Source organism: Erpetoichthys calabaricus, chromosome 18, assembly GCF_900747795.2.
Source record: "Erpetoichthys calabaricus chromosome 18, fErpCal1.3, whole genome shotgun sequence".
Classification (NCBI taxonomy): Eukaryota; Metazoa; Chordata; class Cladistia; order Polypteriformes; family Polypteridae; genus Erpetoichthys; species Erpetoichthys calabaricus.
This window is the reverse complement of record NC_041411.2, coordinates 46,573,826-46,590,364: the sequence shown is the minus strand read 5'-3', so window position 1 is coordinate 46,590,364 and position 16,539 is coordinate 46,573,826. Positions and strand designations below refer to the sequence as shown.

Below are 16,539 nucleotides of genomic sequence, written 5' to 3'. Positions count from 1 at the left end.
GTGTGCATATATAAATAAAATTGATATTATTTTTAAGTAGATAATAAAGCCTGATAACAAGTGATTTGCTATAGAATTTGTTTTTGTTAGAATTTTGATATTCTAACAAAATGTATTAATATACAGTATAATATTTAATTAGATTTTTTTAGTGATTATAAATTTTAGAACATTAAATGTCTATATGTACAGTATACTGTGTTGCCAAAGTTAAACTGCACAACACAAATCTACATATTGATTAGAGGCATAGAGACCATTTTCCTCTTGATTTTGTTATTAGTCAACTTTTGTAGCATTCATTAACGTAAGGTAAAGCAACACATTAGAAAAATCAAATACATCCTTAATACCACAATTTTATTCAAAGAGTATTTGCGCAAAATTTCTTTAAGCAATTTTTTGCCTTAAGGTACCATAAGCTAATTTTCTTACTGCTGTAAATAAAAATCCACATGAGTGATCTGGTCCTTTGAACTGTCAATATCTAATATTCTAGCTTGCACAGCTTTTATTACCTACTGCAGTCATTTCCCTGCTGACAATTAATCAATGTCAATTTGAAGCAACGACAACTAGCCCTGCACTGATGTACCAGGTTCAAGCAGACTTAGAAACAGAAGATATCAATGCAAATGAGCATGATTTGTCCCTTCAATAAAGAATTATATCTGCCATCAGAATTAAGAGAGTCGGTTGAAGTTTTTCTTCCCTCTTTTTTCTTTTTCTCAGAGCTTTTCATTGCTAATGACTGGCTGTGTCACAGAATCTGCAAGTGCATGTTGATATTTAACAGATCATGCTGCTTACAACTTGCACCAAATAAAAGCAGAAAAATTTGCATTTTTTTTTGTTGTGGGCTGAGACTACAAAGTAATACCTATCAGCATGCATATCCATGAATTCAGACTATATAAATGTACTACACATTTCAGGGGTTTTGATGTATCAGAACAATGAAAAAAACTTAAGTGGTATTGAATGAGTTGCAAGCATGTCTACCAGTATTGGAATCTTTCACTCAATGAAACTTCAAAAGATGTGCATGTCAGGATGATGGGTCATCATAAAGTCATGTGAGATGTTTATCACATAAACTGTTGTCTCTCCAAAACTTGGCTTCTCATTCTGTTGTGGCATTGGGTCTGCCAGACCTGTTCCTGTCAGAGTTTCCACCAGTTTCCAAGTCCCTTTTAATGGTGTAGGAAACTGTACTCACTGACACCTTGGTTTTCTTTGCAATTTTTATAAAGGACACTTTGAAGAGTCATATTAGTCAGTCTTCCATTGTAAGTTGTTTTTTTTCTCATTATTATGATAGCAATGTACTGTGTAATATTGTCCAAATAATGTTTCAGAGTGTTAAGGAACACTGTTTGTTCCAAAGCTGCTTTTACAGAGGTGTGTAAGTAATCTATACAGGTCCTGACACCTGTAGGCATTGTTTGCATCAATATTTAAGGCTTTTTTTAACTTCCATTGCTGCAGAAAAGCTGTACGTTGTTAATCCATTTCTTTTTCCCTAAAAAAGACCTTTTTGTATAACTTTTGAAAATTACATTGTTTTTCAGTTTCTAGTAACCTAAACTTTTTTTTAACCTCTGGCAGTTCACTGCTTACTTTTGTACCATTTAAGGTTATTCATTGGACTAGAACTGCTTAAATTTCAATAAAAGCTGAAAAAATGGCTTTGTTCTAAAACTTTTAACACTAGAATTCCTGAGGCCTATGAAAGAACTCGTAATCCCAGCCCACCTTAAATTCCTTTGCACCTCTCCATCAGCGTCTTTTGTTTTGTAAATGTGTCGATCAGCACAAGCAGCAAACAGCCTGCTGTCCCATCCCCTGCCTTGACCGAGCTGAGCTCCGGCAAAAACTTCTCCTAGCTCAACCCAAGGCTCCTTCTCTGCGTGTGAGATCTGGAGTTGTATAGGGTAAATAATACAATATATCTTTATTTGGAATACATGCATTTCATGTGTGTTCCATGTCCACAAAGATCTGGGTAAGTGTAGGATGAAAAGGACATGCAAGAAATGCTGAACACATACCTACTGTAAAGCAGAAACTTTTTCCATGTTATACTAATAATGACATGAAGTGTATAATGTGTGAAGACTTTAGTCCAAATATCAAATAAACATGTGAAGAAGCTGTCAGTTGCTATGGTCCTGCCTTTGTCCAGTCTGATAACGGTCACGGGACATCATATCTTTGATTGCCGATACAACAAATACTTCTGAGTAGGCATCAGCCACTTGTGAAAAGAATGGAGATAAATGCCATCACCTCAGAGAGGGAGAGGCAAGTTCGTTGTACCACATGAACGTCACTGAGAGAATAAAACTGAATAATAAAAAAACAAGCACTAACTTAGTTATATGAGAAAGTTTGGGAACCCCTCTTAATTCTTTAGATTTTTGTTTATCATTGGCTGAGCTTTCAAAGTAGCAACTTCCTTTTAATATATGACATGCCTTATGGAAACAGTAGTATTTCAGCAGTGACATTAAATTTATTAGATTAACAGAAAATATGCAATATGCATCATAACAAAATTAGACAGGTGCATAAATGTGGGCACCCCAACAGAGATATGACATCAATACTTAGTTGAGCCTCCTTTTGCAAATATAACAACAACAACAGCATTTATTTATATAGCACATTTTCATACATATAATGTAGCTCAAAGTGCTTTACATGATGAAGAAAAAAGAGAGAAAAAAGACAAAGTAAGAATTAAAATAAGACACCACTAATTAACATAGAATAAGAGTAAGGTGCAATGGCCAGGGAGGACAGAAAAAACAAAAAAAAACTCCAGATGGCTGGAGAAAAAGATAAAATCTGCAGGGGTTCCAGACCATGAGACCGCCCAGCCCCCTCTGGGCATTCTACCTAACATAAATGAACAGTTCTCTTTGTATTTAGGGTTCTCATGGAAGGACTTGATGATGATGGTCATGTAGACTTCTGGCTTTTAATCCATCAATGTAGGAACATCATGGTGCAGCCTCTAGACGCCTCCTATAGCCTTTGACGAGTGTCTGGATTCTGGATGGAGGTATTTTTGACCATTCTTCCATAGACATAGCATGGACAGCCTGCTTCAAATCATCCCATTTTCTATGATATTCAAGTCAGGGGACTGTGACGGCCATTCCAGAACATTGTATTTCTCCTTCTGCATGAGTGCCTTTGTAGATTTCGACTGTGTTTTGGGTCATTGTCTTTTTGGAATATCCAACCCCTGCATAACTTCAACTTTGTGACTGATGCTTGAACATTATCCTGAAGAATTTGTTGATATTGGGTTGAATTCATCCAACCCTCGACTTTAAGAAGGGCCCCAGTCCCTGAACTGGCCACACAGCCCCACAGCATGATGGAACCTCCACCGAAATTGACAGTAGGTAGCAGGTGTTTTTCTTAGAATGCAGTGTTCTTCTTCCGCCATGCAAAGCGCTTTTTGTTCTGACCAAGTAACTCAATTTTTGTCTCATCAGTCCAAAGCACTTTGTTCCAAAATGAATCTGGCTTGTCTAAATGAGCATTTGCATACAACAAGCGACTCTGTTTGTGGTGTGAGAGCAGAAAGGGCTTCTTTCTCATCACCCTGCCATACAGATGTTCTTTGTGCAAATTGTGCTGAATTGTAGAACGATGTACAGATACACCATCTGCAGCAAGATGTTCTTGCAGGTCTTTGGAGGTGATCTGCGCATATGCCACTCCTGTATTTTTCTTGGCCTGCCAGAGCTGGATTTAACAGCAACTGTGCTTGTGGCTTTCCATTTCCTGATTACATTTCTTACAGTTGATACTGACAGTTTAAACCTCTGAGATAGCTTTTTGTAGCCTTCCCCTAAACCATGATACTGAACAAGCTTTGTTTTCAGATCTTTGGAGAGTTGCTTTGAGGATCCTATGCTGTCACTCTTCAGAGGAGAGTCAAAGGGAAGCACAACTTGCAATTGACCACATTAACTCTTTCGGGGCGGATGTCGACTTTTGTCGAAATTCAGGGGTAGAGGACGGTAATCAGCTGTAAACTGTGACAAAACCCACCGATATGTTTTAGTTCGACTCTCTTTAAAGTTAGCTTTGTTGATTTGACCAAGATTTCTTGCTCATGCGTGAGTAGCAAAGAGCAAACAATCCCTCACATGGCGTCACCATCCGATGAGAGACCAAAGCAAATGCGCAAAGCAAAATACTCTGTGGACGACGTTTTACGTATCGTATCGCTGAGTTGGAATCTGAGCTGTCGGATTTTGATGTAAGTCATCTGGAGATCGAAAACGAAAGTGAAGGGACCAGCGTCAGCTAATTGTGGTGCTGAAAATGTCCATGTAGCTAATGCACCTACACTAACGTTCACCCGGGAGGACTGTCTCTTATGATGACAAGCCAGATTGTGTCCTTCTCTGACCACCACTGCTACTGCTGCGCAAAGACAGCCAGGCAGCTGGCCCATCATGTATTCCTGCTGGTCATTGAGCTGCTGCCAGAGTCACCGAACGGGTGCCAACCACAGCCATGACATGCAGCAAAAGACGTCTTATATTGAGTTCTGTGTGAAACTATTACTTTGTGTGCTTTTCAGAAAACTGGAAAAAATATTCAGCCCTCAAAGAGTTAAATACCTTTTCTCATGATTGGACACACCTGTCTATAAAGTTCAAGGCTTAACGAGCTAATCCAACCAATTTGGTGTTGCAAGTAATCAGCATTGAACAGTGACATGCAATCAAATCAGCAGAATTACAAGGGGAACCACATTTATGCACAGACAGTTTTTCACATTTGATTTAATTTCTTACAACTAAATACTGCTTCACTAAAAATCTTTATTTGAAAAACACCCCAGTACTCAGAGGTTCCTAGGAAATGAAAGACATACCACTGTTATCTTTTTTGTTGAAAGTAGAGTAAATTATTATGCAGGCTGAAAGCGGTTCTCAAACTTTTTCATATGACTGTATACAAGTAGCCAAAATTTAGACTGGGTGTTACAGACGCAAATCAAGTGTATGTTTTTATTATATTAAATAAATAATTAAAATAGTTATATAATAATAGCAGCTCACTACTCAAAACGCGGAGCGCTCGGTCTCGAACCTTCAGGTTATAAGGCAGCAGTTCTTACCTCTGCACCATTCAAGAACACGTATCAACTCCCTGTCGATTGACATTTGAGCTTGGCTTTTTAACTCATTGAAAGCCACATGTATATCGAAATTTTCTTTGGTTATATTCTTGAATAAAAGTGCACATGTTTATTTGATATTTGAACTAAAGTCTTCACACATTATACACTTCACATCATTATTAGTATAACATGGAAAAAGTTTCTGCTTTTAGATAGATAGATAGATAGATAGATAGAAGTATGTGTTCAGCATTTCTTACATTTCTCGCATTTCCTTTCATCCTACACTTACCCAGATCTTTGTAGACACAGAACACACATGAAATCCATGTATTCCAAATAATGATATACTGTATTATTTACCCTATACAACTCCAGGCGCATCACAAGCAGAGAAGGAGCCTTGGCTTGAACTGGGAGAAGTTTTTGCCAGAGATGAGCTCCGTCAAGGCAGGGGATGGGAAAGCAGGCTGCTTGTGCTGATGGAGAGGTGCGAAGGGATTTAAGGTGGGCCAGGATTAAGAGTTTTTTTGGAGGCTTCAGGAATTCTAGTGTTAACTGGTAGTATATATTTGAATTCCTGTGATTGGCAGCTCATAAACCGTACAACATGTGGATAGTGCCATAACTGACGTTCCCTCACAATGCAGGTAATGTGCCTCATTTGGGACTCCATGAGCAACCGTTCATTTGCCACAAAGTCAAACCAGCGGTACCCAAGGATTTTCCGGAGAGACACAGTACCAAAGGAGACCTGTCTTCGTCTCAGGTCACTGGATATCGTCCATGTCTCTCAACTATATAGCAAAACAAGGAGCATCACGACTCTAAAGATTTGGACCTTCATCCTTTTGCATAGATATCGAGAGCGTCACACACCCCTTTCCAGCGACCTCATGACCCCCCATGCTCTCCCAATCCATCTACTGACTTCATAGGAAGAGTCACCAGAGACAAGAATGTCACTGCCAAGGTAAATAAACCTCTCAAAAAGGTTGACACTCTCTCCACAGACAGACACACTGCTGATGGCTGTGCCTATGAAGTCATTAAAGGCCTGGATCTTGGTTTTTATCCAAGCCACTCACAAGCCCAGACACTCAGACTCCTCGCTCAGTCTCTTAAGTGCCCCGATTAGTTTACAGTTTACCAGAAAAGGATTAAAAAACAGTGGCCATACAAGATGACTGAAGTTTTAATTATACTGTTTGTCTTTCTAAGATGGTGAGTTTTGTACATGTCTTAAACAGAAGACAGTTGGGTGCCAGTAATGTTCTATGCCGGCCAAGTGCTTTACACTTGGGAGTCAAGTAGGTGCTATACATACCAAAACGTTATGCTGCCAGTGAGGATGGATATCACTGTGTACCTGTAGAAGTTCATTTTTCAAAATCCTGGACTAGGTCTCTGTGTGGAGTTTACATGTTCTTGTTGTGTTTGCATTAGTTTCCTCTCGTACCTCCAGTTTCCCCCACATCCCAAAGAGGTGCACAATAAATGACCTGGCAATTCACATTACATCTGTGTGAGTGTGGGTACCCACTGATTTTACATACAGGGGTGTTTCTTGCATTAAGCCCAATGTCATGGTATACCCCGTGATGGTATTCAGAATTAATCAGGTTTGGAAATGAGTAAGGGAAGGTAATTTTGCAATATACTCATTGTCTTGTTAGATCCTTATTCCAAATGTGAGGGTTTTACCTACATCCTTATCATCCACTCCATGCATCATCTTTGCAAATTTTCTTTCTTATTAACACAATAAACAGTGGAATTATGCGCTTTATATATACTTCCCATACACTCAAAGGAATGTTCTGCTTTTATCAAATCCAGTAGTGACATTTTCCCTGACAAAACCATCACCTTTAGATCCCATACTTATTAAAAATCACTGGTTACTGAATCGAAGAAAATACCATTAAGTGCAGAGTGCAATTGAATGTATTGTAGCTTTATCTATACTGTATATACACCATGCAGCTCGTTAAAATGGCCAACGGCAGGCACAAATTGCAAAACACCATTCAGCAAGAAGTACAGGTAGATGGTGGCAAATAAGTCTGTCCTTAAATTTTTTTTTTGAGGTATGTTGTGTTTTAGCTGGCTTAGGTTTAAGTTCCTTTCTTTATTTTTGCTTTTTGTTCATTTTAAACTGTGGTTCATGTATTTATGCAACTTTTCTTAATATTATTATGTTTATGTTTTATTTATATATCTGTGATGTATTGTTCTCTTATGTCTCTTGTGCTCTGTGGTTTTTACCCCCATGTGTCTTCTGAAACCTCACTCTGGCCACTTAAGACCCAGAAAAGAGTATGTCGGGGAGTAGTGCTTCGAGTATGTTAGAGGAGTCTGGCAGAGTGGTGGCTCCCTGGATAATGGATCTGTCCTGTTAACTGGAAGGTTTCTGGTTTGAATCCCAGCAGTGCCAGAAGTAATGCTAGTCTGTTGGGCCCTTATACAAGGCCTTTAGCCTGCAATTGCTCCGGTGGTGCTATACAAATGCTGACCCAAGTGTCTATCTCCCTATCCGTGTGTCTTGAAATTGTATAAGTATTTCTTTTTATTTTAATTTACTGTATTTTTATGTAGTACTAGGGTGTTGTACCATGTTAGCCATTATGAATGTAGAGAAAAGCCAAGCAAAATGACACCTTTTATTGGCTAACTAAATAAAAGGTGTCATTTTGCTTGGCTTTTCTCTGTATTTTTATGATTATTTCTGCTCTGTCTATGGATTTTGGTTTTTTTGGGACTTGATTGCTTCAGCCCTGCAGCACACACTTTTTTACTGTTTTAGGCATTTTTGTTATTTTTTTTTTCTTTTTAAATAAATATTTGATTTATAAAAATTTTTTGTCTCAGTTTTTCTCATCAAGCTAAAGTCTATCACAGTTTCTCTCCGTTAAGAGGCATTTATAAATATTTTGTGACATTTAAGACATTTTGAATTTAAAAGGCCATTTTTCCCATTTTGCGGCTTGCTTAGCCTGAAGGAAAAAAAGTATTGCACTGTTTGCAACACATTACCTATTATAATAGGTAACTACAGTATATAATATACAGTGGTGTGAAAAACTATTTGCCCCCTTCCTGATTTCTTATTCTTTTGCATGTTTGTCACACAAAATGTTTCTGATCATCAAACACATTTAACCATTAGTCAAATATAACACAAGTAAACACAAAATGCAGTTTGTAAATGGTGGTTTTTATTATTTAGGGAGAAAAAAAAATCCAAACCTACATGGCCCTGTGTGAAAAAGTAATTGCCCCCTGAACCTAATAACTGGTTGGGCCACCCTTAGCAGCAATAACTGCAATCAAGCGTTTGCGATAACTTGCAATGAGTCTTTTACAGCGCTCTGGAGGAATTTTGGCCCACTCATCTTTGCAAAATTGTTGTAATTCAGCTTTATTTGAGGGTTTTCTAGCATGAACCGCCTTTTTAAGGTCATGCCATAGCATCTCAATTGGATTCAGGTCAGGACTTTGACTAGGCCACTCCAAAGTCTTCATTTTGTTTTTCTTCAGCCATTCAGAGGTGGATTTGCTGGTGTGTTTTGGGTCATTGTCCTGTTGCAGCACCCAAGATCGCTTCAGCTTGAGTTGACGAACAGATGGCCGGACATTCTCCTTCAGGATTTTTTGGTAGACAGTAGAATTCATGGTTCCATCTATCACAGCAAGCCTTCCAGGTCCTGAAGCAGCAAAACAACCCCAGACCATCACACTACCACCACCATATTTTACTGTTGGTATGATGTTCTTTTTCTGAAATGCTGTGTTCCTTTTACGCCAGATGTAACGGGACATTTGCCTTCCAAAAAGTTCAACTTTTGACTCATCAGTCCACAAGGTATTTTCCCAAAAGTCTTGGCAATCATTGAGATGTTTCTTAGCAAAATTGAGACGAGCCCTAATGTTCTTTTTGCTTAACAGTGGTTTGCGTCTTGGAAATCTGCCATGCAGGCCGTTTTTGCCCAGTCTCTTTCTTATGGTGGAGTCGTGAACACTGACCTTAATTGAGGCAAGTGAGGCCTGCAGTTCTCTAGACGTTGTCCTGGGGTCTTTTGTGACCTCTCGGATGAGTCGTCTCTGCGCTCTTGGGGTAATTTTGGTCGGCCAGCCACTCCTGGGAAGGTTCACCACTGTTCCATGTTTTTGCCATTTGTGGATAATGGCTCTCACTGTGGTTCGCTGGAGTCCCAAAGCTTTAGAAATGGCTTTATAACCTTTACCAGACTGATAGATCTCAATTACTTCTGTTCTCATTTGTTCCTGAATTTCTTTGGATCTTGGCATGATGTCTAGCTTTTGAGGTGCTTTTGGTCTACTTCTCTGTGTCAGGCAGCTCCTATTTAAGTGATTTCTTGATTGAAACAGGTGTGGCACTAATCAGGCCTGGGGGTGGCTACGGAAATTGAACTCAGGTGTGATACACCACAGTTAGGTTATTTTTTTAACAAGGGGGCAATTACTTTTTCACACAGGGCCATGTAGGTTTGGATTTTTTTTTCTCCCTAAATAATAAAAACCACCATTTACAAACTGCATTTTGTGTTTACTTGTGTTATATTTGACTAATGGTTAAATGTGTTTGATGATCAGAAACATTTTGTGTGACAAACATGCAAAAGAGTAAGAAATCAGGAAGGGGGCAAATAGTTTTTCACACCACTGTACACACATGATGTACTGCTGCTATAATATGTATATTGTTACTTTTTTGTATGCATGTAACAAGTGATGTAGCTAAATGACTTCTAAAAGTCATGTTCCCCAACACTACTGGCACATGACGAGCTCTAATAATTTGTCATATTTTATAGTACTTTGTTTGACTGCAGTACCATTAGTACCGTCAGTAATGTTACAAAATGAATTCCACATCCATCAAACAGATTTGTTATGGACTTGAAAAATTATAGAAATGCCATCAAATAATATGCAAACCATATTTTGTATTTACAGTGCATCCGGAAAGTATTCACAGCGCATCACTTTTTCCACATTTTGTTGTTACAGCCTTATTCCAAAATGGATTAAATTCATTTTTTTTCCTCAGAATTCTACATACAACACCCCATAATGACAACATGAAAAACGTTTACTTGAGATTTTTGCAAATTTATTAAAAATAAAAAAATTGAGAAAGCACATGTACATAAGTATTCACAGCCTTTGCCATGAAGCTCAAAACTGAGCTCAGGTGCATCCTGTTTCCCCTGATCATCCTTGAGATGTTTCTGCAGCTTAATTGGAGTCCACCTGTGGTAAATTCAGCTGATTGGACATGATTTGGAAAGGCACACACCTGTCTATATAAGGTCTCACAGTTGACAGTTCATGTCAGAGCACAAACCAAGCATGAAGTCAAAGGAATTGTCTGTAGACCTCCGAGACAGGATTGTCTCGAGGCACAAATCTGGGGAAGCTTACAGAAAAATTTCTGCTGCTTTGAAGGTCCCAATGAGCACAGTGGCCTCCATCATCCGTAAGAGGAAGAAGTTCGAAACCACCAGGACTCTTCCTAGAGCTGGCCGGCCATCTAAACTGAGCAATCGGGGGAGAAGGGCCTTAGTCAGGGAGGTGACCAAGAACCCAATGGTCACTCTGTCAGAGCTCCAGAGGTCCTCTGTGGAGAGAGGAGAACCTTCCAGAAGGACAACCATCTCTGCAGCAATCCACCAATCAGGCCTGTATGGTAGAGTGGCCAGATGGAAGCCACTCCTTAGTAAAAGGCACATGGCAGCCCACCTGGAGTTTGCCAAAAGGCACCTGAAGGACTCTCAGACCATGAGAAAGAAAATTCTCTGGTCTGATGAAACAAACATTGAACTCTTTGGTGTGAATGCCAGGCGTCACATTTGGAGGAAACCAGGCATCATTCATCACCAGGCCAATACCATCCCTACAGTGAAGCGTGGTGGTGGCAGCATCATGCTGTGGAGATGTTTTTCAGTGTCAGGGACCTGTGAGACTAGTCAGGATAAAGGGAAAGATGACTGCAGCAATGTACAGAGACATCCTGAATGAAAACCTGCTCCAAAGCGCTCTTGACCTCAGACTGGGGCAACGGTTCATCTTTCAGCAGGACAACGACCCTAAGCACACAGCCAAGATATCAAAGGAGTGGCTTCAGGACAACTCTGTGAATGTCCTTGAGTGGCCCAGCCAGAGCCCAGACTTGAATCTGATTGAACATCTCTGGAGAGATCTTAAAATGGCTGTGCACCGATGATTCCCATCCAACCTGATGGAGCTTGAGAGGTGCTGCAATGAGGAATGGGCGAAACTGGCCAAGGATAGGTGTGCCAAGCTTGTGGCATCATATTCAACAAGACTTGAGGCTGCAATTGCTGCCAAAGGTGCATCGACAAAGTATTGAGCAAAGGCTGTGAATACTTATGTACATGTGATTTCTCAGTTTTTTTATTTTTAATAAATTTGCAAAAACCTCAAGTAAACTTTTTTCACGTTATCATTATGGGGTGTTGTGTGTAGAATTCTGAGGAAAAAAATGAATTTAATCCATTTTGGAATAAGGCTGTAACATAACAAAATGTGGAAAAAGTGATGCGCTGTGAATATTTTCCAGATGCACTGTATATTTGGACGGAATAATAGTGTAATACTGAATCAAATATATTTAACTCAGTGCCACAGAAAAAGTCAAGCAACACATGGAAATATTTATTTTGTGTAATATAAAAAAAATAGAAAAATATGGACCAGCATATGTTTAACCATTAATCTTCATCAGTGCCTGAAGGGGAAACAAATGCATTAAGTGCCAGTACTCTCTGTTTTTGTCAGCTTTTTGGTCCTCCTCCCAAATGCATTGCAGATTTTATATGATTTCTTAGTGGATGGCCCCCCTCAAAGTTTTGATCACTGTGATACATGTACATTGGATTGGGCAGCTTTTGGGTTGGTGGTCCCCTTCAAGGTCAGACTGGAAGATGCTAGTACTCAACTAATTACTGCTGGTATAAAGCAGAAAAAGGCGGAATAAAGCCGGAGTGCTGTACCATTGTGTACCAGCCAACTTCTAACCCTGATCTTCTATAAAAAGACACAGAGTCGGTGCCCCTAAATAGGAAATCGCCTGGTTGCTGGTTCAGAAAATGCGTATTGAAAGATGCTGTAAGGTTCTTTCATGCTGTACTTTTTGGAGTGCGGTGGAGATATCTTTGTGGGGGTTCTCCATATCCGATATGAGATGTCTCACAATACAGCATGTATTATGTAGAGCTTGTGCTCTACTGTGAAGTTTGCACTATGGTGAGACATTCTTTGTAATTAAATCCTTTGTCCAGTCTCTGACTAGGTATTTTATACACTTTCTTGACTGTTCAATAAATTTGGTTATTAGGAAAAGCTGGTTTCGTAGTGTTTGACAGCTCTTTGGTATTACTACTACTACTAACATGTACCACTCATCATCATTACTTTCCATAAAGGGATTTCAGGTCCTTTTGATAAGCTCACATTGAATAACGTTTAAAATACTTTAGCTCTGGCCTGCGAATAAGCTAAACACATCTTTGAGTATATATTGTAAATGCATTAGGTATGTACTGTACTGTATTGCTCTAAATTCAGTGCGACCCAAAACAAATAAGTTTTATCCATTTCAGAGATGCTGGAAGAATTAATACCATTTAGAATTTATACCAGGGCAGGAACATGGTCTGTTAAAGGGCATACAGGTAAAATATTGTTTAGAGATGGCTAAATAAACACAATCAAATAAAGCATTCTTTAGAATTTTTTACAATGTTTTCGAAGCAAGGGTATGAGTGAAAAAAAACACAAGCTCTCAAATGAGTTTACCTCTTTTACACAAGCATGTAAATCTGGGGTTGAGAACTGAGCAAAGAACTGCTTACTGTATGTTTGAGACTGACTGTATTAAATCAGCAGTCTTTGTGAAAAGGCTGGAACAGGTGTCGACAAACTTTGAGTGGTGTCGTGCCGACCATATGTTACAGTGTTATTCCACATGCCGACATAATTCTGCCAATTTTGTTATATGTAGTATTAAAATTGGTCCGGTAATAATGGGCTTCAAAAGTATATACTTTTGAAGCCCATTATAACCAGATCTTATATTAATGCTCATTTAAACTTTTAAAATACAGTACATAGGATCATATGTGAAAAGAATGTTTTGTCAAATTTTTTATAACTACATTCGTTGGCTTTATTTTTGGTTCCAATTATTTGACTAAAATAAGTAGTTTTTCTTAAAGCCAAAATCAGTCTTTTTTTTTTAGATTCACTTTTCTCATCAGTTTTTAAACGTGAGCTGATGTTTAGTTTGATAATGTCTTTGTACACTTGACATACGACACACAACACTTTCACAGCATAACGCACACACAGCACAATCCTTTTGTTGTACACATCCATATTGATTCGTCCAAGAGTCTTGAAAAGAGCAAAACATCAATTTTTTGTCGTTTATGATTAATTTCAGGGAAGTATATTACTTAATAATAACAAGAGGTTTGTTTTAATGTATCACAACCTGCGTGGAACACATGGGTTCCCTTTACATTTGAGTCGCATGCACAAAACGTAGGTGGGGACACGAAGCACGATCGGATGCGCTGTAATTAAAATATAATAACGAGATTTGTTTTAATGTTCCACGGCCTGCACTGAACACATGGTTTCCATTTACATGTGAGTCGTATACGCAAAACGTAGGTCAGGGCGTGAATGTGTGCACTGTAAGTGAAATATAATTTTTTACTATATTTCAGTTCAATCAGAGTGCCATTGAAAATCATTCCGCATGCCACAGGTTGCCAACCCTTGGGCTAGAACATAATCAAAATGTAATTATTGGTGGGGAGGGAGAAGGGGCACGAGGCAATCTATTACTTTTAGCAACTAATGTGTTATTTTCAGCTTCTTTCTACCAGGTAAAGTAATCGCAAACAAATCTGAGCATGTGCACTTTAAAATCCTTCTGTGAAAATATAGTTGTTTAGCTTTTCTTTCTTAATGAAATAATATTTTAAGTTACACAATATAGTATGGATTCAGTTCTATGTCAGAGAACTGTGTTTGTGGGATTTGCCAATTTTCTCTGTTTCTTCTCTATTTTCCTATGTATCATATTGTCTCCAAATGAAATAAAATGGGCATTTTACATTAGCCTCCAACTCCATTATACTCTCTTTAACCTGTATGGACGTTAATCACAATAGATATAACAGTACTTGACAAAAACACTTATTGAAAACATTATAAAATAGGATGTACACTGGTTAGCACTGTTATTTCATATCTCCACATTTGTAGGTTGAAATCCTGTAGACACTTTTTGCCTGTGGACTTTGTATGTTCTCCTTGCGTATTTGTAGGTTTTTGCACAAAGATGTGTTCAAAGTGGAACAGATATTTGTTCTCATTCTGCATAGTGTGATTGTGAATGGTTGTTGAAAAATTAAAGTTTAATTCCGATTTGTAGTGCTTTATGTTTGTTTCAAGTAAAGTAGTGCTGTGTTGGTGTGTATGTGCAAAAGTAGATGTGCCCAACAATGGATTTTAGCCCAGATTTACCTTTGATGCCATGGGATAGCTGTCCTTATATTGTATTAGAGAGTGTCCAAAAAAACGTTGGGTGGAATAAAAAAAAAATGTAAATCTGAATTATTACTGAAATAATTTGTTTGTTCAGTTGTTCACTGGGCACTAGGCACATTGCTGACAGAGTGCCAGTCTATTACATAGTGAAAAGACAGTCTATGAGGGATGAGCTGCAGGCCTCCTATAGAATATAATAAAGCAAACATGAAAAGAGTCAGCCCTGAGGTTGTTTTTAAGTAAGAAGAATGTGTTATTGTGGAATTTGTGTGACTTACCAGGTACATTTACTAGGTTCACCTTTTCTAGCTCTTGAAGATTAACACACACACACACACACACACAGATCTTGTCCAGGCAAAGTCTGTAGATGTGCCAGTTACTCCACAATATTCCACAGAGGATTCTTTACACAGGGACTTGCTATTACCAGTACTAACAAACATGCGAGTGTCCTCGTGACACGCATAAAAGCCCAGATCTTGTAGTTATATGTCGCTTACCAATCAAACAATGTCTTACTTTAGTTGTTCTAATTATTGAGGAGCGACCTTGCAGCCTTGATTAACCCTGTGGGCAAGAAAGCAGCAATCTTCCCACACTAGGTGTTCCTTTATTATTTTAATTACTCCAGGTAAATGACAAAGTATAGAAAATATCAAACCAACATGATATTTATTAGTGTATAACAATATCAAAAATAAGAACATATAATAGAAAATAAAAAGGATAACAAAAGTCTTTAGAAAAGCTTACTGAAAATCAGCAATGTCAAGGAGTGGATTTTGTCCTGGGCAGCATTTGATTTACTGATCATTGTTATTCATGAGTTACATTTTCTGATGCCCAAATCAGTTACTCTCATCTCTTGATCTCAGACATCACTTCCTATGTTGTTCCCTTCTTTTGGTCCCTCAGACAAGTCATATTAATGTTAAAATGGACATTTGGGATTTCGGGACATATGACATTATACACATTTGATTGGCTATCTTGTTCTTGTGATGAATACCTCTTTTCAAATTGTTTGATATTTTTACACAATTCCATACTGCTTTCCTTTGCCGTGTTATAGACTAATTAAAACAGAACCAAGTCCTACAGTGTCCATAGTATTTTTCTTTTCCCAAGTAATGAACTAATTGGAACAGCTGACATTTCTGTGGTGTCTATACTTCAACTAATTGAAACAGACACAGTTATAGACCAACTGAAACAGATGCGCTACATTTACAATTTACTAGTGCAATACTGGAAGAATGTATGAAGAAGATTCACTTCCATGGTGAATTGCCTCTGTAATTACATTTATTTTTAGAGTTCTGTTTATCCTGGATTGTTTGAGCAAAAATATAAAAATTAATATAAGCATTCTGCAGTTTAATAAATAAAGATTTACCTCTCCAGTACAAGGACCAATGAGCATACTGACCAGTGGCTGGCCTTAGCAATTTTCCTTCTTCTGTAGCTCCTAATTATAGTTCTTGAGCTTGTTAACTTGTATGGCATTTCTCAACCAAATACTGTTTGAAGAACCCTTCAAACTGTTACATTTTTCAGTGCCAAATCTGCACTGAAGTGACAAAGAAACTTGACTGTGAGTTGTTTTTAATGACAACTATAATAATTATAGCTGTTTAATACAGAGTCTTAGCCCCACCATGCATGTAATACATATAGTGCCTATAGTAATTGTGTAGTTTCATGAAAAATATGCATTACTTATACAGTAGATGCATACTAATTTGTTGGTACCCGAACTGTTGACTGAAAAA

At 38.2% G+C, this 16,539-nt stretch overlaps 1 protein-coding gene across 8 annotated transcripts in view; it reads left to right on the top strand.

The window, feature by feature from the left end:
• The window catches only part of cacna1c (calcium channel, voltage-dependent, L type, alpha 1C subunit), a 1,063,887-nt gene that overhangs the window by 915,408 nt on the left and 131,940 nt on the right, over positions 1-16,539 (top strand). The window lies entirely within an intron of this gene.